The sequence below is a fragment of the Trachinotus anak genome, unplaced genomic scaffold (genome assembly GCF_046630095.1).
Source record: "Trachinotus anak isolate AG129_WGS33_773 ecotype Australia unplaced genomic scaffold, CSIRO_AGI_Tana_v1 ptg000003l, whole genome shotgun sequence".
Taxonomy (NCBI): domain Eukaryota; kingdom Metazoa; phylum Chordata; class Actinopteri; order Carangiformes; family Carangidae; genus Trachinotus; species Trachinotus anak.
In genome coordinates this window covers 19,940,975-19,962,860 of record NW_027273854.1, presented here as the reverse complement: position 1 = coordinate 19,962,860, position 21,886 = coordinate 19,940,975, and the positions used below count along the sequence as shown (strand labels likewise).

At 47.9% G+C, this 21,886-nt stretch overlaps 7 non-coding genes and 4 pseudogenes across 7 annotated transcripts; all 11 read left to right on the top strand.

Annotated features, from left to right (window-relative positions):
* The first annotated feature begins 2,653 nt into the window (after positions 1-2,653).
* Positions 2,654-2,830, top strand: LOC139619756 (U2 spliceosomal RNA; annotated as a pseudogene).
* Positions 2,831-3,225: 395 nt separating this feature from the next.
* Positions 3,226-3,340, top strand: LOC139618919 (U5 spliceosomal RNA). Its single transcript, XR_011689924.1, has one exon. It is a non-coding gene; the product is annotated as a U5 spliceosomal RNA (small nuclear RNA).
* Positions 3,341-9,091: 5,751 nt separating this feature from the next.
* LOC139619688 (U2 spliceosomal RNA) lies at positions 9,092-9,266 on the top strand (annotated as a pseudogene).
* A 391-nt stretch (positions 9,267-9,657) lies between these two features.
* On the top strand, positions 9,658-9,772 carry LOC139618917 (U5 spliceosomal RNA). The gene has a single exon (XR_011689922.1). It is a non-coding gene; the product is annotated as a U5 spliceosomal RNA (small nuclear RNA).
* A 5,750-nt stretch (positions 9,773-15,522) lies between these two features.
* Positions 15,523-15,696, top strand: LOC139619713 (U2 spliceosomal RNA; annotated as a pseudogene).
* A 395-nt stretch (positions 15,697-16,091) lies between these two features.
* Positions 16,092-16,207, top strand: LOC139618781 (U5 spliceosomal RNA). The gene has a single exon (XR_011689792.1). It is a non-coding gene; the product is annotated as a U5 spliceosomal RNA (small nuclear RNA).
* Positions 16,208-16,370: 163 nt separating this feature from the next.
* On the top strand, positions 16,371-16,562 carry LOC139619579 (U2 spliceosomal RNA). The gene has a single exon (XR_011690571.1). It is a non-coding gene; the product is annotated as a U2 spliceosomal RNA (small nuclear RNA).
* A 395-nt stretch (positions 16,563-16,957) lies between these two features.
* Positions 16,958-17,072, top strand: LOC139618916 (U5 spliceosomal RNA). Its single transcript, XR_011689921.1, has one exon. It is a non-coding gene; the product is annotated as a U5 spliceosomal RNA (small nuclear RNA).
* A 164-nt stretch (positions 17,073-17,236) lies between these two features.
* Positions 17,237-17,428, top strand: LOC139619438 (U2 spliceosomal RNA). The gene has a single exon (XR_011690433.1). It is a non-coding gene; the product is annotated as a U2 spliceosomal RNA (small nuclear RNA).
* Positions 17,429-17,811: 383 nt separating this feature from the next.
* On the top strand, positions 17,812-17,926 carry LOC139618915 (U5 spliceosomal RNA). Its single transcript, XR_011689920.1, has one exon. It is a non-coding gene; the product is annotated as a U5 spliceosomal RNA (small nuclear RNA).
* Positions 17,927-18,090: 164 nt separating this feature from the next.
* LOC139618756 (U2 spliceosomal RNA) lies at positions 18,091-18,169 on the top strand (annotated as a pseudogene).
* The last annotated feature ends 3,717 nt before the right edge of the window (positions 18,170-21,886 follow it).

Sequence of the window (21,886 nt, the reverse complement as noted above, 5' to 3'; positions counted from 1 at the left end):
GCATAACAGAGAATATCGAAGAAATTAAACAGATTGTGGAAAATTTTTACGTAGAATTGTATAAAGAAAAGCCCATTAGAATAGACACCATGAATGAAGTTTTAAAATCCATCGATAAAAAAGTAAAAGACAGTGTGCTTTTAACCCAAGATTTTACCATTCTAGAGTTAAATAAATGTTTGTCAAGTTTTAAAAAAGGGAAGTCCCCAGGACAGGATGGACTTCCCTTGGAATTTTATTTGACCTTTTGGGACATTTTAGCACCTGATTTGATCGATGTTTTTAAAGACTTTGAGCACCTAGACCGACTTCCTGACAGTTTTAGAGTAGGGATAGTGACTCTACTGCACAAAAACAAAGACAAGACCGACCTGATGAACTGGAGACCTATCGCACTTTTAAACCTTGATTGTAAACTTTTTAGCAAACTTTTAGCCTCACGTATGTCCTTGTTTTTAAAGGGGGTGATTCACCCGGATCAAGGCTGTGCCATCCCAGGGAGGAAGATCACCGACAGCCTGGTACTGATCCGAGACACCATCTGTTACGCGAGAGACAGAAACATCCGGCTAGTAGTCCTAAATTTAGATTTTGAGAAAGCCTTCGATCGGGTCTCGCACCAGTACCTTTTCAAGGTACTGCAAAAAATGGGGTTCCCAGAAAGGTTTCTAGCTTGGGTGGGATTGCTGTATCGGGACATTACCAGCAAATTTGTGATTAACGGGCATTTGACAAAAGCAGTCGATATTAACTGCGGTGTCCGTCAGGGTTGTCCGTTATCTGCCCTCCTATACATAACATGTATAGAACCGCTGGCACAGATCTTGAGAAGGGATCAACGAATCAATGGGTTGGGAGTACCGGGGAGCGGGGGACTGGACACCAAGTGTATTTTATACATGGACGACGTGAACATTTTATGCACCGACCTTTTATCCGTCAACAGGACGCTGGACTTGACTGACTGGTTTGGACAGGCTTCTGGGTCAAAGTTGAACAAAAACAAGACCCAAGCCCAATTTTATGGACCGTGGACAGCGACTGAGATGACAGGACTCCCTTTGACTGTGACCCAGACTGACCAAAAAATACTGGGGATCAAATTTGACAGGGAGGGAGAAGGAACAACAAATTGGCCAGACGTGGTAGGGAAAGTAAAACAAAGACTAGGATATTGGGGACTTAGAGGACTGACTATTGAAGGAAAGGTTTTAATCATCAAAGCGGTGATTTTACCTTTGCTTTTACTCATCAGTTCTGTTTTTATCCCACCTAGGAGAGTGCTTTTAGATCTGGAGCGAGCCATCTTTTATTTCCTGTGGGGCTCCAAGTGGGAGAGACTGAGGAGGGAGGTCATGAAAAGGCCAAAAGAGAAAGGAGGAAAAGGAGTGCCTGACCTGTACTTGTTTTTAGGAAGCCGATACACCGCACTACACCTCAAACAAGCCACAGACCCATCCGGAAACCCCAAAACTACAGCCATGACACGTTTCTGGATGGGATCGTACCTCAGACGATTGAAGATTTTACCTACAGATCTTAAAGTACCCGTGTCTTTTAGCCTGCCACCAGCCTATGCTTTTATCCCGACGTTTTTAAAGCATTTTAAACTGGAGCAGGAGGAGCTGCATATTTTAACCAACCACCGTTCTCTGATCTCTGTTGTGCAGGAGCAGGAGCCAGTGAGTCCAGTGCGCGGGCTCGCATTTGGCGAGCCCTCAACAGTTTGGCGCAACGTGAACCATTCCGCTCTTCCAAACAGACTCCGGGACCTGTCATGGATGGTGGCTCATGAGATTCTCCCAGTCAGGTCCGTCATGCACTCCCGGGGCATGTCAACACGCTCAACCTGCCCCCGACCCGGTTGTGGCGCGCCAGAGTCGGTGAGGCATTTGCTCTGGGAGTGCAGCGCTGCCGTAGACCAGTGGGCAATGGCCGGCTCCTTGCAATTCCCGTACTTGCCAGCAAGGGAGGTCCTTACAGCACAACTGGTGCTGTATGGGGTGAGCCAAAAAACACTGAAGAACGATGACTTTGCCCAGATGTGGCTCACCCTAGCCGCCATCAAAGACGCCATATGGACCTCCAGAAACTTGCTGGTAAGGAAGCACATGCAGATCCCCCCCGTGGCTGTGATCCGGATGGCTGTAGGCGGCAGGCCTAGGACACAGCCACAAAGAAGCATCGCCTCTGTGCCCATTCGGACGAAGGAGCCGGAGCCACACATGAAAAGGTCAAAGCAGCGGCGGCCTGGCTCTCCGGGTGAGGCAGGTGGGAAGGAGCAACAGGGTGAGGATCTCCTCTGAGCACCACGACAGGATCCCGAGAGACCAAATGTTTGGGGGAGCGGAATGAGTGACCCTGGGTAGGGACTCATTCTGCTCCTGCACAAAATTAGAAAGAAGAGAAGTTTTAAACCAATGCACTCCCTTTTTAAAGATTTGGGACACTCCATGGTTTTCATTTGTGAGATGGATTTTATGTTTGACAACATGTAAAACCCCTTGAAATATTTGTTTTTAATGTTTTAAAAAAAAAAACAAACAAACAAACAATGGTTTTACAACTATTTATCATAGTGTTGTGATTATAATGTACCCTTTGTATCTCAAGATGTAAACCTTCTTTGAAAAAACTTGAAATGAGTGTCAATAAATCTTTTCGAAAGAAAAAAAATCTGTTCTTATCAGTTTAATATCTGATATGTCCTCTACCCGAGGACAAACATATTAAACGGATTTTTAGAACTGGGAGCTGAAAAAGGGGCTTGCTCCGTTCACTCCACGCATCGACCTGGCATTGCAGTGCCGCCGGGAACGGTGCACCCTTCTCTGGCCGTGTGGAAAAGCAAGCAAGCAAGCAAGCAAGCAAACAATGACGCAAACGTACAGTTTCAAATGCCCCTCTGGCAGTGGCTGGAGGAAGGTGAGTCAACCTGCCCCACAGCTGATATCCCTCACGCGCCCTGGAAGGGCTGCTAGCCTCCAATCAACCCCGCATTTTCCCTGTATTTTGGTCCCCGGGGGCCTGCAAGCGCCTGATAACTTGAGAAATTTGTGGGGATTGCATGTTGAGGCCCAGACACTTTTCTCCACAGCCCGATTGGCTAGAGCCCGTGACAACATGGGGAGGGGGCGGGGATTTGGCAAGCTAAGAGAAGGCTACCGTGAGGGCGGTGACTGGGACCAATGGGGTCCTCGGCCGCTCTTGAGGAGAGGCCTGTACTGACTCTGGTTTCTCTTCATCACGCACAAGTCTTTCGCCTTTTACTAAAGACTTCCGTGGAGAGGAACACCAATGAGTTTAAGCTATTTTTGGCAGGCTCTGCCGTATGGCTGAGCCCTTTGAGTTTGTGAAAAGTCAAACAGCTGTCGAGGTCAGGAATGGGGAGGTGGGCGGAGGTGGTGAAAAGCAGCCATTGCTCCGCTCAAGTCAAAAGCAGCCAACCGCGACCAGCGAGATTTGTGCCAAGAGCCTGGCTGGAACGCCAGACACTTTGGGCCCATCGCTTCTCGGCCTTTTGGCTAAGACTGCGGTCGCCTCCTTTTGATGGTTAAATTCTTGCCTGTTGTGGCTCTGAGTTAAACCAGCTCTTGGGAGGAAATTGTCTACATTCCTTGTTTAAAGTTGTGCAACTTTTCTGTAGTTGCATATCTTAAACAAATAGGAATTCATTGGCCCAGAGAATCTCTTACCTGAGCTCTGCCGGATTCAACACCTTGTCCAGGCCAAAACTTGAAAAGGTAAGTACGTTTTTAGATTTTTTTCCTTTTTTATATTTTTAATTGTATTTACTTATTTATTGTTCATTGTTTTTTTGTCCATTGTAAGTTTTTTACTGATTTTAGATCCTTTTAGCTTGTGGTGCCTCCACCATGTCGGCCACCCATGCCAACATGCGGAGGCACCACAGCGTCCGTTTTAAGTTTAAAGAAAAGGATGGAAAGCTCCTGGAGATGTCAAGGCTAGATTTCTCCAGGAAGCTAATCCAACAGGCTTTGAAATTCACAGCAAACGATTTGAATTGTATTTTGACCCTACCATTAAACAAAGGTTTTGATGTAAGCTTCCAGTCTGCGGCTATCTTGAGAGAATTTTGGACAAGATTTGAGTCTGTGAAACCCCAGTTTTCTGCATTTGTTGTTGAAAAACTGACTGATAATGCATTGAAAACAGTCATTGTCAGAATGTTTAATGAGACAGTGAATGCAGAAGACATTTGTATATGGCTGGGGAGATACTGCACTGTTAAAGGCCAGGCTACCAAAGTGAGAGATGAGGACGGCATCTGGAATTGCGCTTGGAGGGTCCCCATTCAACAATGGCAGGACCCCCAGGGCTTCCAAGGCCTGAAACATCTGCCGTCAATGATAGTTCTGGGTGAAAACAGGGGCTACATCCACTACCAAGGTCAGCCCAAGCTCTGCCGCAAGTGTGGTGAGCATGGGCACCTGGTAGAAGCGTGCACAAAAACCTTTTGCGGAAAGTGTAGAGAAATTGGGCACACTTTTGAGGAGTGCACCAATGGCAGGAAGTGCAACCTTTGTGGAGAAACAAATCATCTCTTCAGAGCTTGCCCCAAATCGTTTGCCAACAAACTAAAGGCAGCAAAAGCCAATGAACAAAATGGAGGACAAAAAGAAAAAGAGCAGGTTGAAGAGGCTGGGCAGGAAAATTCAAATCTCCCGCCAGATACTGTGATTGGAGAGGAGGGATCATGTGAGGCGGGAGAGGGGGAGGGGCCTGCAACAGCCCCATCAATGGAGAGTGGAGAGGAGGATGGGGAGATGCAGGAAGTGGGCGGAGCTAGTTCAGAAATGGAAGATTTTCAACCACCTGAAAATAGTGAGGATGCCCCCCTCCCCGATGCCCAGCAAACAAAGAGACTTGCATCGGAATTGTCCTCTGAGTCTCCTGTAGCCTCAGAGAAGAGGGGAAGAGTTGGGACTCTCTCAGACAGTTCATCTGTGGAGGAGCCCAGAGTCTTCCCCTCCAATTCACCAAATGAAGTCTCTTTTCTGACAGTAGCTCTACAATCAACCCCTAAGGACTCCAAGCTAAATGCAGCCTTGCGTCAAAGGCCAACCCCCAGAGTCCGACGGGGGAATGGAGCTCAACTCCCTCCTTCATCACCTGTTGAAGTGAAGGAGGAGCCCCGTTCACAAGAAATAGTCTAACTGCCTTTTTTTTAAAAAAAAAAAGATATTTTAGCATCTTAAACCTCTATTTAGTGTTTTTAAAATTTCATACCTGTTGTTTTTAATCATACTCATGACACTCACCTTCTCAACCATCAATGTGAGAAGTGTGAAGTCGAGAGTTAGAGCCCAGAGTGTTTTATCCTTTCTTAAATCTACAAAGTCAGATGTGTTTTTAATGCAGGAATGTGGCATACCGTTTTTAAAACACTACCGACAGTGGGAGGAGATGTGGCCACAGACATCGATATGGAGCGGATCAAACCAAAATAAGAACGATGGAGTGGCCATTTTAATAAAAAACCCTCAGGTTCTGGTGAAGGGTAGCACTGTGGTGAGAGACGGTAGGGCACTTTTAGCACACTTGACCTTTATGGGACAGGATTTTAACCTTCTCAATATTTATGGCTTTAACGACAAAAATGACAGGTATGACCTTTTAGAAGACCTGCAGTCCCACATGCTAGGGAGAGTGCCATTAGTTTTAGGAGGTGATTTTAACTGTATTTTAAGTCGAAAAGATAGAAAAAGAACAGGGGAAGATTTTAAAATTGACAAAACATCGGTTTTATTACAGGGCATATGCAGGGATTTTAAACTACAAGACTGTTTTAAAACCATGCATCCCAGAGAGGAGGGCTTCACCTGGTTCAGTGGTGATGGCACCAGAGCCTCTCGCATAGATTTTATTTTCACACGGGACTGCCCGCCGACCGATGCTAGATTGACCCCTGTTTTCTTTTCTGACCACCTGATGCTCTCCTGCACCCTTTCACTCTCTTCAGGTGTGACTTTTGGAAGTGGTCTGTGGAAACTCAACTGCTCCCTGCTTGAAGATCAACATCTAGTTCAGCAGTACAGGGAGCAGTACCGAGAGTGGCAGACCCTTCAAGACATGTACGATACACGAGCACACTGGTGGGAGATGGTGAAGGGAAAGACCCAGACTTTTTTCAGACAGGCAGGCAAAAAAAGAAAGGGCAAGGAGAACAGACGCATGATGGGACTGCAGAAGCGACTACAGCGCTATTTTAACCTCAACCAAAATGGAATGGATTTTAATGAAGAAATTACAGAAATCAAATCAGAGATGTCGGTTTTAGCTGAAATTAAAAGCAAGGGTGTCATTTTAAGGAGCAGGGAACGGGAAATAGAGGAGGGTGAGAAGTGCACCAGGTATTTTTTTAAGAAAATTGTTAGTAAAGGGGGGACCATTTTAAAACTAAAAAAGGAAAACGGGTGCATAACAGAGAATATCGAAGAAATTAAACAGATTGTGGAAAATTTTTACGTAGAATTGTATAAAGAAAAGCCCATTAGAATAGACACCATGAATGAAGTTTTAAAATCCATCGATAAAAAAGTAAAAGACAGTGTGCTTTTAACCCAAGATTTTACCATTCTAGAGTTAAATAAATGTTTGTCAAGTTTTAAAAAAGGGAAGTCCCCAGGACAGGATGGACTTCCCTTGGAATTTTATTTGACCTTTTGGGACATTTTAGCACCTGATTTGATCGATGTTTTTAAAGACTTTGAGCACCTAGACCGACTTCCTGACAGTTTTAGAGTAGGGATAGTGACTCTACTGCACAAAAACAAAGACAAGACCGACCTGATGAACTGGAGACCTATCGCACTTTTAAACCTTGATTGTAAACTTTTTAGCAAACTTTTAGCCTCACGTATGTCCTTGTTTTTAAAGGGGGTGATTCACCCGGATCAAGGCTGTGCCATCCCAGGGAGGAAGATCACCGACAGCCTGGTACTGATCCGAGACACCATCTGTTACGCGAGAGACAGAAACATCCGGCTAGTAGTCCTAAATTTAGATTTTGAGAAAGCCTTCGATCGGGTCTCGCACCAGTACCTTTTCAAGGTACTGCAAAAAATGGGGTTCCCAGAAAGGTTTCTAGCTTGGGTGGGATTGCTGTATCGGGACATTACCAGCAAATTTGTGATTAACGGGCATTTGACAAAAGCAGTCGATATTAACTGCGGTGTCCGTCAGGGTTGTCCGTTATCTGCCCTCCTATACATAACATGTATAGAACCGCTGGCACAGATCTTGAGAAGGGATCAACGAATCAATGGGTTGGGAGTACCGGGGAGCGGGGGACTGGACACCAAGTGTATTTTATACATGGACGACGTGAACATTTTATGCACCGACCTTTTATCCGTCAACAGGACGCTGGACTTGACTGACTGGTTTGGACAGGCTTCTGGGTCAAAGTTGAACAAAAACAAGACCCAAGCCCAATTTTATGGACCGTGGACAGCGACTGAGATGACAGGACTCCCTTTGACTGTGACCCAGACTGACCAAAAAATACTGGGGATCAAATTTGACAGGGAGGGAGAAGGAACAACAAATTGGCCAGACGTGGTAGGGAAAGTAAAACAAAGACTAGGATATTGGGGACTTAGAGGACTGACTATTGAAGGAAAGGTTTTAATCATCAAAGCGGTGATTTTACCTTTGCTTTTACTCATCAGTTCTGTTTTTATCCCACCTAGGAGAGTGCTTTTAGATCTGGAGCGAGCCATCTTTTATTTCCTGTGGGGCTCCAAGTGGGAGAGACTGAGGAGGGAGGTCATGAAAAGGCCAAAAGAGAAAGGAGGAAAAGGAGTGCCTGACCTGTACTTGTTTTTAGGAAGCCGATACACCGCACTACACCTCAAACAAGCCACAGACCCATCCGGAAACCCCAAAACTACAGCCATGACACGTTTCTGGATGGGATCGTACCTCAGACGATTGAAGATTTTACCTACAGATCTTAAAGTACCCGTGTCTTTTAGCCTGCCACCAGCCTATGCTTTTATCCCGACGTTTTTAAAGCATTTTAAACTGGAGCAGGAGGAGCTGCATATTTTAACCAACCACCGTTCTCTGATCTCTGTTGTGCAGGAGCAGGAGCCAGTGAGTCCAGTGCGCGGGCTCGCATTTGGCGAGCCCTCAACAGTTTGGCGCAACGTGAACCATTCTGCTCTTCCAAACAGACTCCGGGACCTGTCATGGATGGTGGCTCATGAGATTCTCCCAGTCAGGTCCGTCATGCACTCCCGGGGCATGTCAACACGCTCAACCTGCCCCCGACCCGGTTGTGGCGCGCCAGAGTCGGTGAGGCATTTGCTCTGGGAGTGCAGCGCTGCCGTAGACCAGTGGGCAATGGCCGGCTCCTTGCAATTCCCGTACTTGCCAGCAAGGGAGGTCCTTACAGCACAACTGGTGCTCTATGGGGTGAGCCAAAAAACACTGAAGAAAGATGACTTTGCCCAGATGTGGCTCACCCTAGCCGCCATCAAAGACGCCATATGGACCTCCAGAAACTTGCTGGTAAGGAAGCACATGCAGATCCCCCCCGTGGCTGTGATCCGGATGGCTGTAGGCGGCAGGCCTAGGACACAGCCACAAAGAAGCATCGCCTCTGTGCCCATTCGGACGAAGGAGCCGGAGCCACACATGAAAAGGTCAAAGCAGCGGCGGCCTGGCTCTCCGGGTGAGGCAGGTGGGAAGGAGCAACAGGGTGAGGATCTCCTCTGAGCACCACGACAGGATCCCGAGAGACCAAATGTTTGGGGGAGCGGAATGAGTGACCCTGGGTAGGGACTCACTCTGCTCCTGCACAAAATTAGAAAGAAGAGAAGTTTTAAACCAATGCACTCCCTTTTAAAGATTTGGGACACTCCATGGTTTTCATTTGTGAGATGGATTTTATGTTTGACAACATGTAAAACCCCTTGAAATATTTGTTTTTAATGTTTTAAAAAAAAAAACAAACAAACAAACAATGGTTTTACAACTATTTATCATAGTGTTGTGATTATAATGTACCCTTTGTATCTCAAGATGTAAACCTTCTTTGAAAAAACTTGAAATGAGTGTCAATAAATCTTTTCGAAAGAAAAAATCTGTTCTTATCAGTTTAATATCTGATATGTCCTCTACCCGAGGACAAACATATTAAACGGATTTTTAGAACTGGGAGCTGAAAAAGGGGCTTGCCCCGTTCACTCCACGCATCGACCTGGCATTGCAGTGCCGCCGGGAACGGTGCACCCTTCTCTGGCCGTGTGGAAAAGCAAGCAAGCAAGCAAGCAAACAATGACGCAAACGTACAGTTTCAAATGCCCCTCTGGCAGTGGCTGGAGGAAGGTGAGTCAACCTGCCCCACAGCTGATATCCCTCACGCGCCCTGGAAGGGCTGCTAGCCTCCAATCAACCCCGCATTTTCCCTGTATTTTGGTCCCCGGGGGCCTGCAAGCGCCTGATAACTTGAGAAATTTGTGGGGATTGCATGTTGAGGCCCAGACACTTTTCTCCACAGTCCGATTGGCTAGAGCCCGTGACAACATGGGGAGGGGGCGGGGATTTGGCAAGCTAAGAGAAGGCTACCGTGAGGGCGGTGACTGGGACCAATGGGGTCCTCGGCCGCTCTTGAGGAGAGGCCTGTACTGACTCTGGTTTCTCTTCATCACGCACAAGTCTTTCGCCTTTTACTAAAGACTTCCGTGGAGAGGAACACCAATGAGTTTAAGCTATTTTTGGCAGGCTCTGCCGTATGGCTGAGCCCTTTGAGTTTGTGAAAAGTCAAACAGCTGTCGAGGTCAGGAATGGGGAGGTGGGCGGAGGTGGTGAAAAGCAGCCATTGCTCCGCTCATGTCAAAAGCAGCCAACCGCGACCAGCGAGATTTGTGCCAAGAGCCTGGCTGGAACGCCAGACACTTTGGGCCCATCGCTTCTCGGCCTTTTGGCTAAGACTGCGGTCGCCTCCTTTTGATGGTTAAATTCTTGCCTGTTGTGGCTCTGAGTTAAACCAGCTCTTGGGAGGAAATTGTCTACATTCCTTGTTTAAAGTTGTGCAACTTTTCTGTAGTTGCATATCTTAAACAAATAGGAATTCATTGGCCCAGAGAATCTCTTACCTGCGCTCTGCCGGATTCAACACCTTGTCCAGGCCAAAACTTGAAAAGGTAAGTACGTTTTTAGATTTTTTTCCTTTTTATATTTTTAATTGTATTTACTTATTTATTGTTCATTGTTTTTTTGTCCATTGTAAGTTTTTTACTGATTTTAGATCCTTTTAGCTTGTGGTGCCTCCACCATGTCGGCCACCCATGCCAACATGCGGAGGCACCACAGCGTCCGTTTTAAGTTTAAAGAAAAGGATGGAAAGCTCCTGGAGATGTCAAGGCTAGATTTCTCCAGGAAGCTAATCCAACAGGCTTTGAAATTCACAGCAAACGATTTGAATTGTATTTTGACCCTACCATTAAATAAAGGTTTTGATGTAAGCTTCCAGTCTGCGGCTATCTTGAGAGAATTTTGGACAAGATTTGAGTCTGTGAAACCCCAGTTTTCTGCATTTGTTGTTGAAAAACTGACTGATAATGCATTGAAAACAGTCATTGTCAGAATGTTTAATGAGACAGTGAATGCAGAAGACATTTGTATATGGCTGGGGAGATACTGCACTGTTAAAGGCCAGGCTACCAAAGTGAGAGATGAGGACGGCATCTGGAATTGCGCTTGGAGGGTCCCCATTCAACAATGGCAGGACCCCCAGGGCTTCCAAGGCCTGAAACATCTGCCGTCAATGATAGTTCTGGGTGAAAACAGGGGCTACATCCACTACCAAGGTCAGCCCAAGCTCTGCCGCAAGTGCGGTGAGCATGGGCACCTGGTAGAAGCGTGCACAAAAACCTTTTGCGGAAAGTGTAGAGAAATTGGGCACACTTTTGAGGAGTGCACCAATGGCAGGAAGTGCAACCTTTGTGGAGAAACAAATCATCTCTTCAGAGCTTGCCCCAAATCGTTTGCCAACAAACTAAAGGCAGCAAAAGCCAATGAACAAAATGGAGGACAAAAAGAAAAAGAGCAGGTTGAAGAGGCTGGGCAGGAAAATTCAAATCTCCCGCCAGATACTGTGATTGGAGAGGAGGGATCATGTGAGGCGGGAGAGGGGGAGGGGCCTGCAACAGCCCCATCAATGGAGAGTGGAGAGGAGGATGGGGAGATGCAGGAAGTGGGCGGAGCTAGTTCAGAAATGGAAGATTTTCAACCACCTGAAAATAGTGAGGATGCCCCCCTCCCCGATGCCCAGCAAACAAAGAGACTTGCATCGGAATTGTCCTCTGAGTCTCCTGTAGCCTCAGAGAAGAGGGGAAGAGTTGGGACTCTCTCAGACAGTTCATCTGTGGAGGAGCCCAGAGTCTTCCCCTCCAATTCACCAAATGAAGTCTCTTTCCTGACAGTAGCTCTACAATCAACCCCTAAGGACTCCAAGCTAAATGCAGCCTTGCGTCAAAGGCCAACCCCCAGAGTCCGACGGGGGAATGGAGCTCAACTCCCTCCTTCATCACCTGTTGAAGTGAAGGAGGAGCCCCGTTCACAAGAAATAGTCTAACTGCCTTTTTTTTTTAAAAAAAAAAGATATTTTAGCATCTTAAACCTCTATTTAGTGTTTTTAAAATTTCATACCTGTTGTTTTTAATCATACTCATGACACTCACCTTCTCAACCATCAATGTGAGAAGTGTGAAGTCGAGAGTTAGAGCCCAGAGTGTTTTATCCTTTCTTAATTCTACAAAGTCAGATGTGTTTTTAATGCAGGAATGTGGCATACCGTTTTTAAAACACTACCGACAGTGGGAGGAGATGTGGCCACAGACATCGATATGGAGCGGATCAAACCAAAATAAGAACGATGGAGTGGCCATTTTAATAAAAAACCCTCAGGTTCTGGTGAAGGGTAGCACTGTGGTGAGAGACGGTAGGGCACTTTTAGCACACTTGACCTTTATGGGACAGGATTTTAACCTTCTCAATATTTATGGCTTTAACGACAAAAATGACAGGTATGACCTTTTAGAAGACCTGCAGTCCCACATGCTAGGGAGAGTGCCATTAGTTTTAGGAGGTGATTTTAACTGTATTTTAAGTCGAAAAGATAGAAAAAGAACAGGGGAAGATTTTAAAATTGACAAAACATCGGTTTTATTACAGGGCATATGCAGGGATTTTAAACTACAAGACTGTTTTAAAACCATGCATCCCAGAGAGGAGGGCTTCACCTGGTTCAGTGGTGATGGCACCAGAGCCTCTCGCATAGATTTTATTTTCACACGGGACTGCCCGCCGACCGATGCTAGATTGACCCCTGTTTTCTTTTCTGACCACCTGATGCTCTCCTGCACCCTTTCACTCTCTTCAGGTGTGACTTTTGGAAGTGGTCTGTGGAAACTCAACTGCTCCCTGCTTGAAGATCAACATCTAGTTCAGCAGTACAGGGAGCAGTACCGAGAGTGGCAGACCCTTCAAGACATGTACGATACACGAGCACACTGGTGGGAGATGGTGAAGGGAAAGACCCAGACTTTTTTCAGACAGGCAGGCAAAAAAAGAAAGGGCAAGGAGAACAGACGCATGATGGGACTGCAGAAGCGACTACAGCGCTATTTTAACCTCAACCAAAATGGAATGGATTTTAATGAAGAAATTAGAGAAATCAAATCAGAGATGTCGGTTTTAGCTGAAATTAAAAGCAAGGGTGTCATTTTAAGGAGCAGGGAACGGGAAATAGAGGAGGGTGAGAAGTGCACCAGGTATTTTTTTAAGAAAATTGTTAGTAAAGGGGGGACCATTTTAAAACTAAAAAAGGAAAACGGGTGCATAACAGAGAATATCGAAGAAATTAAACAGATTGTGGAAAATTTTTACGTAGAATTGTATAAAGAAAAGCCCATTAGAATAGACACCATGAATGAAGTTTTAAAATCCATCGATAAAAAAGTAAAAGACAGTGTGCTTTTAACCCAAGATTTTACCATTCTAGAGTTAAATAAATGTTTGTCAAGTTTTAAAAAAGGGAAGTCCCCAGGACAGGATGGACTTCCCGTGGAATTTTATTTGACCTTTTGGGACATTTTAGCACCTGATTTGATCGATGTTTTTAAAGACTTTGAGCACCTAGACCGACTTCCTGACAGTTTTAGAGTAGGGATAGTGACTCTACTGCACAAAAACAAAGACAAGACCGACCTGATGAACTGGAGACCTATCGCACTTTTAAACCTTGATTGTAAACTTTTTAGCAAACTTTTAGCCTCACGTATGTCCTTGTTTTTAAAGGGGGTGATTCACCCGGATCAAGGCTGTGCCATCCCAGGGAGGAAGATCACCGACAGCCTGGTACTGATCCGAGACACCATCTGTTACGCGAGAGACAGAAACATCCGGCTAGTAGTCCTAAATTTAGATTTTGAGAAAGCCTTCGATCGGGTCTCGCACCAGTACCTTTTCAAGGTACTGCAAAAAATGGGGTTCCCAGAAAGGTTTCTAGCTTGGGTGGGATTGCTGTATCGGGACATTACCAGCAAATTTGTGATTAACGGGCATTTGACAAAAGCAGTCGATATTAACTGCGGTGTCCGTCAGGGTTGTCCGTTATCTGCCCTCCTATACATAACATGTATAGAACCGCTGGCACAGATCTTGAGAAGGGATCAACGAATCAATGGGTTGGGAGTACCGGGGAGCGGGGGACTGGACACCAAGTGTATTTTATACATGGACGACGTGAACATTTTATGCACCGACCTTTTATCCGTCAACAGGACGCTGGACTTGACTGACTGGTTTGGACAGGCTTCTGGGTCAAAGTTGAACAAAAACAAGACCCAAGCCCAATTTTATGGACCGTGGACAGCGACTGAGATGACAGGACTCCCTTTGACTGTGACCCAGACTGACCAAAAAATACTGGGGATCAAATTTGACAGGGAGGGAGAAGGAACAACAAATTGGCCAGACGTGGTAGGGAAAGTAAAACAAAGACTAGGATATTGGGGACTTAGAGGACTGACTATTGAAGGAAAGGTTTTAATCATCAAAGCGGTGATTTTACCTTTGCTTTTACTCATCAGTTCTGTTTTTATCCCACCTAGGAGAGTGCTTTTAGATCTGGAGCGAGCCATCTTTTATTTCCTGTGGGGCTCCAAGTGGGAGAGACTGAGGAGGGAGGTCATGAAAAGGCCAAAAGAGAAAGGAGGAAAAGGAGTGCCTGACCTGTACTTGTTTTTAGGAAGCCGATACACCGCACTACACCTCAAACAAGCCACAGACCCATCCGGAAACCCCAAAACTACAGCCATGACACGTTTCTGGATGGGATCGTACCTCAGACGATTGAAGATTTTACCTACAGATCTTAAAGTACCCGTGTCTTTTAGCCTGCCACCAGCCTATGCTTTTATCCCGACGTTTTTAAAGCATTTTAAACTGGAGCAGGAGGAGCTGCATATTTTAACCAACCACCGTTCTCTGATCTCTGTTGTGCAGGAGCAGGAGCCAGTGAGTCCAGTGCGCGGGCTCGCATTTGGCGAGCCCTCAACAGTTTGGCGCAACGTGAACCATTCCGCTCTTCCAAACAGACTCCGGGACCTGTCATGGATGGTGGCTCATGAGATTCTCCCAGTCAGGTCCGTCATGCACTCCCGGGGCATGTCAACACGCTCAACCTGCCCCCGACCCGGTTGTGGCGCGCCAGAGTCGGTGAGGCATTTGCTCTGGGAGTGCAGCGCTGCCGTAGACCAGTGGGCAATGGCCGGCTCCTTGCAATTCCCGTACTTGCCAGCAAGGGAGGTCCTTACAGCACAACTGGTGCTCTATGGGGTGAGCCAAAAAACACTGAAGAAAGATGACTTTGCCCAGATGTGGCTCACCCTAGCCGCCATCAAAGACGCCATATGGACCTCCAGAAACTTGCTGGTAAGGAAGCACATGCAGATCCCCCCCGTGGCTGTGATCCGGATGGCTGTAGGCGGCAGGCCTAGGACACAGCCACAAAGAAGCATCGCCTCTGTGCCCATTCGGACGAAGGAGCCGGAGCCACACATGAAAAGGTCAAAGCAGCGGCGGCCTGGCTCTCCGGGTGAGGCAGGTGGGAAGGAGCAACAGGGTGAGGATCTCCTCTGAGCACCACGACAGGATCCCGAGAGACCAAATGTTTGGGGGAGCGGAATGAGTGACCCTGGGTAGGGACTCACTCTGCTCCTGCACAAAATTAGAAAGAAGAGAAGTTTTAAACCAATGCACTCCCTTTTAAAGATTTGGGACACTCCATGGTTTTCATTTGTGAGATGGATTTTATGTTTGACAACATGTAAAACCCCTTGAAATATTTGTTTTTAATGTTTTAAAAAAAAAAAAAACAAACAAACAATGGTTTTACAACTATTTATCATATTGTTGTGATTATAATGTACCCTTTGTATCTCAAGATGTAAACCTTCTTTGAAAAAACTTGAAATGAGTGTCAATAAATCTTTTCGAAAGAAAAATCTGTTCTTATCAGTTTAATATCTGATATGTCCTCTACCCGAGGACAAACATATTAAACGGATTTTTAGAACTGGGAGCTGAAAAAGGGGCTTGCTCCGTTCACTCCACGCATCGACCTGGCATTGCAGTGCCGCCGGGAACGGTGCACCCTTCTCTGGCCGTGTGGAAAAGCAAGCAAGCAAACAAGCAAGCAAACAATGACGCAAACGTACAGTTTCAAATGCTCCTCTGGCAGTGGCTGGAGGAAGGTGAGTCAACCTGCCCCACAGCTGATATCCCTCACGCGCCCTGGAAGGGCTGCTAGCCTCCAATCAACCCCGCATTTTCCCTGTATTTTGGTCCCCGGGGGCCTGCAAGCGCCTGATAACTTGAGAAATTTGTGGGGATTGCATGTTGAGGCCCAGACACTTTTCTCCACAGCCCGATTGGCTAGAGCCCGTGACAACATGGGGAGGGGGCGGGGATTTGGCAAGCTAAGAGAAGGCTACCGTGAGGGCGGTGACTGGGACCAATGGGGTCCTCGGCCGCTCTTGAGGAGAGGCCTGTACTGACTCTGGTTTCTCTTCATCACGCACAAGTCTTTCGCCTTTTACTAAAGACTTCCGTGGAGAGGAACACCAATGAGTTTAAGCTATTTTTGGCAGGCTCTGCCGTATGGCTGAGTCCTTTGAGTTTGTGAAAAGTCAAACAGCTGTCGAGGTCAGGAATGGGGAGGTGGGCGGAGGTGATGAAAAGCAGCCATTGCTCCGCTCATGTCAAAAGCAGCCAACCGCGACCAGCGAGATTTGTGCCAAGAGCCTGGCTGGAACGCCAGACACTTTGGGCCCATCGCTTCTTGGCCTTTTGGCTAAGATCAAGTGTAGTATCTGTTCTTATCAGTTTAATATCTGATATGTCCTCTACCCGAGGACAAACATATTAAACGGATTTTTAGAACTGGGAGCTGAAAAAGGGGCTTGCTCCGTTCACTCCACGCATCGACCTGGCATTGCAGTGCCGCCGGGAACGGTGCACCCTTCTCTGGCCGTGTGGAAAAGCAAGCAAGCAAACAAGCAAGCAAACAATGACGCAAACGTACAGTTTCAAATGCCCCTCTGGCAGTGGCTGGAGGAAGGTGAGTCAACCTGCCCCACAGCTGATATCCCTCACGCGCCCTGGAAGGGCTGCTAGCCTCCAATCAACCCCGCATTTTCCCTGTATTTTGGTCCCCGGGGGCCTGCAAGCGCCTGATAACTTGAGAAATTTGTGGGGATTGCATGTTGAGGCCCAGACACTTTTCTCCACAGCCCGATTGGCTAGAGCCCGTGACAACATGGGGAGGGGGCGGGGATTTGGCAAGCTAAGAGAAGGCTACCGTGAGGGCGGTGACTGGGACCAATGGGGTCCTCGGCCGCTCTTGATGAGAGGCCTGTACTGACTCTGGTTTCTCTTCATCACGCACAAGTCTTTCGCCTTTTACTAAAGACTTCCGTGGAGAGGAACACCAATGAGTTTAAGCTATTTTTGGCAGGCTCTGCCGTATGGCTGAGCCCTTTGAGTTTGTGAAAAGTCAAACAGCTGTCGAGGTCAGGAATGGGGAGGTGGGCGGAGGTGGTGAAAAGCAGCCATTGCTCCGCTCATGTCAAAAGCAGCCAACCGCGACCAGCGAGATTTGTGCCAAGAGCCTGGCTGGAACGCCAGACACTTTGGGCCCATCGCTTCTCGGCCTTTTGGCTAAGATCAAGTGTAGTATCTGTTCTTATCAGTTTAATATCTGATATGTCCTCTACCCGAGGACAAACATATTAAACTGATTTTTAGAACTGGGAGCTGAAAAAGGGGCTTGCCCCGTTCACTCCACGCATCGACCTGGCATTGCAGTGCCGCCGGGAACGGTGCACCCTTCTCTGGCCGTGTGGAAAAGCAAGCAAGCAAACAATGACGCAAACGTACAGTTTCAAATGCCCCTCTGGCAGTGGCTGGAGGAAGGTGAGTCAACCTGCCCCACAGCTGATATCCCTCACGCGCCCTGGAAGGGCTGCTAGCCTCCAATCAACCCCGCATTTTCCCTGTATTTTGGTCCCCGGGGGCCTGCAAGCGCCTGATAACTTGAGAAATTTGTGGGGATTGCATGTTGAGGCCCAGACACTTTTCTCCACAGCCCGATTGGCTAGAGCCCGTGACAACATGGGGAGGGGGCGGGGATTTGGCAAGCTAAGAGAAGGCTACCGTGAGGGCGGTGACTGGGACCAATGGGGTCCTCGGCCGCTCTTGAGGAGAGGCCTGTACTGACTCTGGTTTCTCTTCATCACGCACAAGTCTTTCGCCTTTTACTAAAGACTTCCGTGGAGAGGAACACCAATGAGTTTAAGCTATTTTTGGCAGGCTCTGCCGTATGGCTGAGCCCTTTGAGTTTGTGAAAAGTCAAACAGCTGTCGAGGTCAGGAATGGGGAGGTGGGCGGAGGTGGTGAAAAGCAGCCATTGCTCCGCTCATGTCAAAAGCAGCCAACCGCGACCAGCGAGATTTGTGCCAAGAGCCTGGCTGGAACGCCAGACACTTTGGGCCCATCGCTTCTCGGCCTTTTGGCTAAGATCAAGTGTAGTATTCGTGGAGAGATTTTTCTTTTTTGATCTGGGCGACACTTCTATGGAAGCGATGGCCAGTATGGCCTCTCCTGTGCAGGTTATCCCTAAGGTTGGGTTGAGGTTCACGCTTCGTTTCCAGGCAATCGTGACAGAAGAAGATGCTGTTTCAAGATCGTGGTTCTGCAAGAGGGTCATCATGGGCCAGCTTCTTTTGACGGTGGAGGATGTCTTGTGCATTCAATGGAACCAACAGGAAAAAGCTTTTGATGTCACCCTGAGGAATGAGGAGGTGTACAGAAAGGTGTCTGAAAATTGTTCGGCTGGAGCTGGGGTAAGGCCCCTTGCCTGCTACAAGATTTTGAGTTTGGACAGACCTAATTTCAGGCAGATTACAGTTCACATGTTTAACCCGTTTGTGACTGATCTTGCCTTGGCTGATTTCCTGGGCCGGTATGGAGAAGTGGTGTCAGCAGCAAGATATGTTAATGATCCAATGGGGTTTTGGACTGGCAGACGGCAGTTCCAGGTGTTGCTCAAGCCTGAGCCAGAAGGGCCTGGTGGTCTCAGACATCCACCCGCCTTTTTTAGTCTCGGTGGGGACCGTGGCTATTTGTTCTATTCGAGGCAACCGTCTTTCTGTCGGCAGTGTAGGCAGTCTGGCCACACGGAGGCAGGATGCACTGGGGTCTGCTGCCGTTTCTGTGGTCAGGGGGGACACGAGGCTAAAGACTGCACTGCACTGAAGGCCTGTCATGGATGTGGTGGACTTGATCACCTCTATCGGAGCTGTCCTGGCCATAGGAGAACCTTTGCAGAAGTAGCTGGGGCCACTGGAGGGCAGGGTAAGGCTCAAGACTTTGGAGGGACTTTCGTGCCAATGGGCAATACGTCAATTGATCCACAGCAAGCGGATCAGCTTCCAGGCCCTTCTGGGAGTAGAGTGGACTCTGTATCCAAGGTGCAGGGACTTGCCAGTGTTGCTGGAGAAGTCAGTGTGGACCAGGTGCCCTCGGGGATTACGGACGCGGTCCCCACTGGTGCCGCTCCCACCGAGCCAAAGCAAGGAGCACGAAGAGGTTTGAAGGTGTTGGAGGAGGGTCTCTCGATTGAAAAGGGGGAGTGTGAGCAGGTGGTGAAGAGTAAAAGGTCAAAGAGGGAGAGGGAGGGAGAGGGGAGGGGGCAGGCCGCAGAGGTGGGGGTTGATGTGGGTAGGGCTGATGGAATACAACAGGGGGGGGAAACGGTTAGAGGAGGGGCCCGGGGGCGGGATGCAATAGATACAGGTCAGGGGTTGGAGCATGTCTCAGGGGTTTTGGGTGAGGAGCCACCAGCTGGGTTGGAGCTTGATTTTGAGCTTTCTCCCGGTTTGCTCCTATTGTCGTCTCCTTTGAGTGAGGACGCATACGAGGGACCAAAAAGGCCTTCATCCTCACCAAATGCTGTTCCCTTTTCCTGGGCGGACCAGATGGATAGTGAAGGAGATGATCTGTATTCACAGTAGGGGGGGGGACTGTTTTGTTTTCTTTTTGTTTTTGTTTGAGTGTAAGCATCTGTAATTTAAAATGTTCTCCTTTGATGTTCTTTCTCTGAATGTGAGGGGAATGAGGAACACTGTTAAAAGAAGGATCGTTTTCGAATTTGTTAGCTCTTTGCGTGTAGCTTTTTGTTTGTTGCAGGAAGTCCACTTACGGGATATGGGGGATGTTGGGTGTTTTAGAAGGGAATGGACCAGAGGGGACTCAGTCTGGAGCATAGGGGGTGTTCACTCTACAGGAGTTGGGATTTTGTTTGGTTTTAAGGAGATTAAAGTGGAGGGTGTTTTTGTTATTGTCCAGGGGAGAATAATGGGTGCGGACATCTCCTGGGGAACAAACACGCTGAGAATCATTGTGGTCTATGGACCACAATCCTCAGCAGAGCGGAAAGAAATGTTTGGGATGCTGGAGCCGCACCTTGTCACCAACAGGCAGGTCATCATAGGGGGTGATTTTAATGTAGAGTTAGGAAAGGGGGGTGATGCCAGCGACCTGTACATTTCTAATCTTTTGAATAGTTTTGGTTTGGTCGATGGGGCGAGGGTGGTCAGGCCACTCATGGATGGTCCCACTTGGCGTAATTCGCAGGGGATCTTTAAGCGTTTAGATTATGTATTTTTTGTTAAGACCTTGAAGTTGGTTGCAGGAAGGGTGCTCCCGGTTTGCTTTTCGGATCATGATGGTTTGCTGTTTACGGTGAGTTTGGATTTGCCAGTCTTCGGGCCTGGGTTTTGGCGCTTAAATATTAGTGTGCTGGAGGAGGACTTGTTTAGTCAACAGTTTCTTTGGTTTTTTAAGGGTCTTATGGGACTCAAACCGCTGTGCCAGGGGTTGTTAGAGTGGTGGGAGGTGGCTAAGGAGAGGATGAAGATATTTTGTTTAAGTTATTGTCAGAGAAAGGCTGGAATGGCAAAGAGGGAGGTGGTCCATCTCCAGCACCGCCTTGAACTCGAGTATGCTAGGGGTAACTGTAAAGGTGCTGTAGACCATCAAGTTTGCGCATCCTTGAAAGCAAGTCTGAGACATATTTTTGAGGGTAGGGCCCGCGCATACCTGGTGCGGTCACGTCTGCAGTTCATTGAACAGTCAGAGACATGTTCGGCTGCTTTTTTTGGCTCCATACGGGCTGATAGGGCGAAGCAGCTGGTGTCAGGAGTTAGGAATAAACAGGGCAGGGTTGTGGTGGACACCTGCGAGATGGTGTGTGTCGCTACAGATCATTTCCGTGATGTTTTCACGGAGCGAGCGGTAGACATAGGAGGGGGAGGGGTGTTCCTGGATTTGCTGAACCAGCAGGTGCCAGGGAACATAGTGCGGGCTTTGGAGGCCCCACTGACCCTCAAAGAGCTTGAAGGTGCTCTCTGTAGGATGAACAGGCGCAAGGTGCCAGGCATTGATGGGTTGCCGGTAGAGTTCTATGTTAAGTTTTGGGACATACTTGGGCCAGTATTGTTGGAGGTGTTGACTGAGGTGCTCTGTACGGGGAAAATGGGGAGGTCTATGGCGACTGGAGTTATCTCCCTTCTGTTTAAGAAAGGGGATCGCGCTGATATGGATAACTGGCGACCGCTGTCCATGCTGTGCGTAGACTATAAGCTCCTGGCTAAGGTTCTGGCAGACCGGTTAAGCGTGGCCCTGCCACATGTGGTCCATGTGGACCAGACATGTGCAGTGCCAGGGCGCTCAGTAAGATGGAACCTGCAACTCTTACGGGATGCTGTGGCTTGGGCTGAGGATAGGCATCTGCCGCTTATGCTGGTCGGTCTTGATCAAGCAAAGGCCTTTGACAGAGTACATTGGGGTTTTATGTTTAGTGTACTGGAAAGGCTAGGTTTCGGTCAGGTTTTTGTAGGGTGGCTGCGCACATTGTATAGGGGTGCGGGGAGCAGGGTTTTGGTTAATGGGCACCTGGGGGAGGCTTTTAGTTTGTACTCTGGGGTGAGACAGGGTTGCCCGCTCTCACCGCTGCTCTATGCGCTTTACATGGAGCCATTGGCAGCTGCCATTCGGGCTGATCCTGGAGTGAGAGGTTTTTTTGTGCCTGGCAGTGGGGGTCTGCGAGTCAAGCTGTCTCAGTATGCTGATGACACTACATTGCTGCTGGACAGGGATGAGTGCCTTATCCGTTCATTGCAGATTTTTAGTGACTTCAGCCGGGTGGCTGGATCAAGCCTTAATTGTGCAAAGTCCTCGGTTAAGTTCTTTGGGAGGTGGAGAGAAAGGACGGATGTACCAGGGGGTC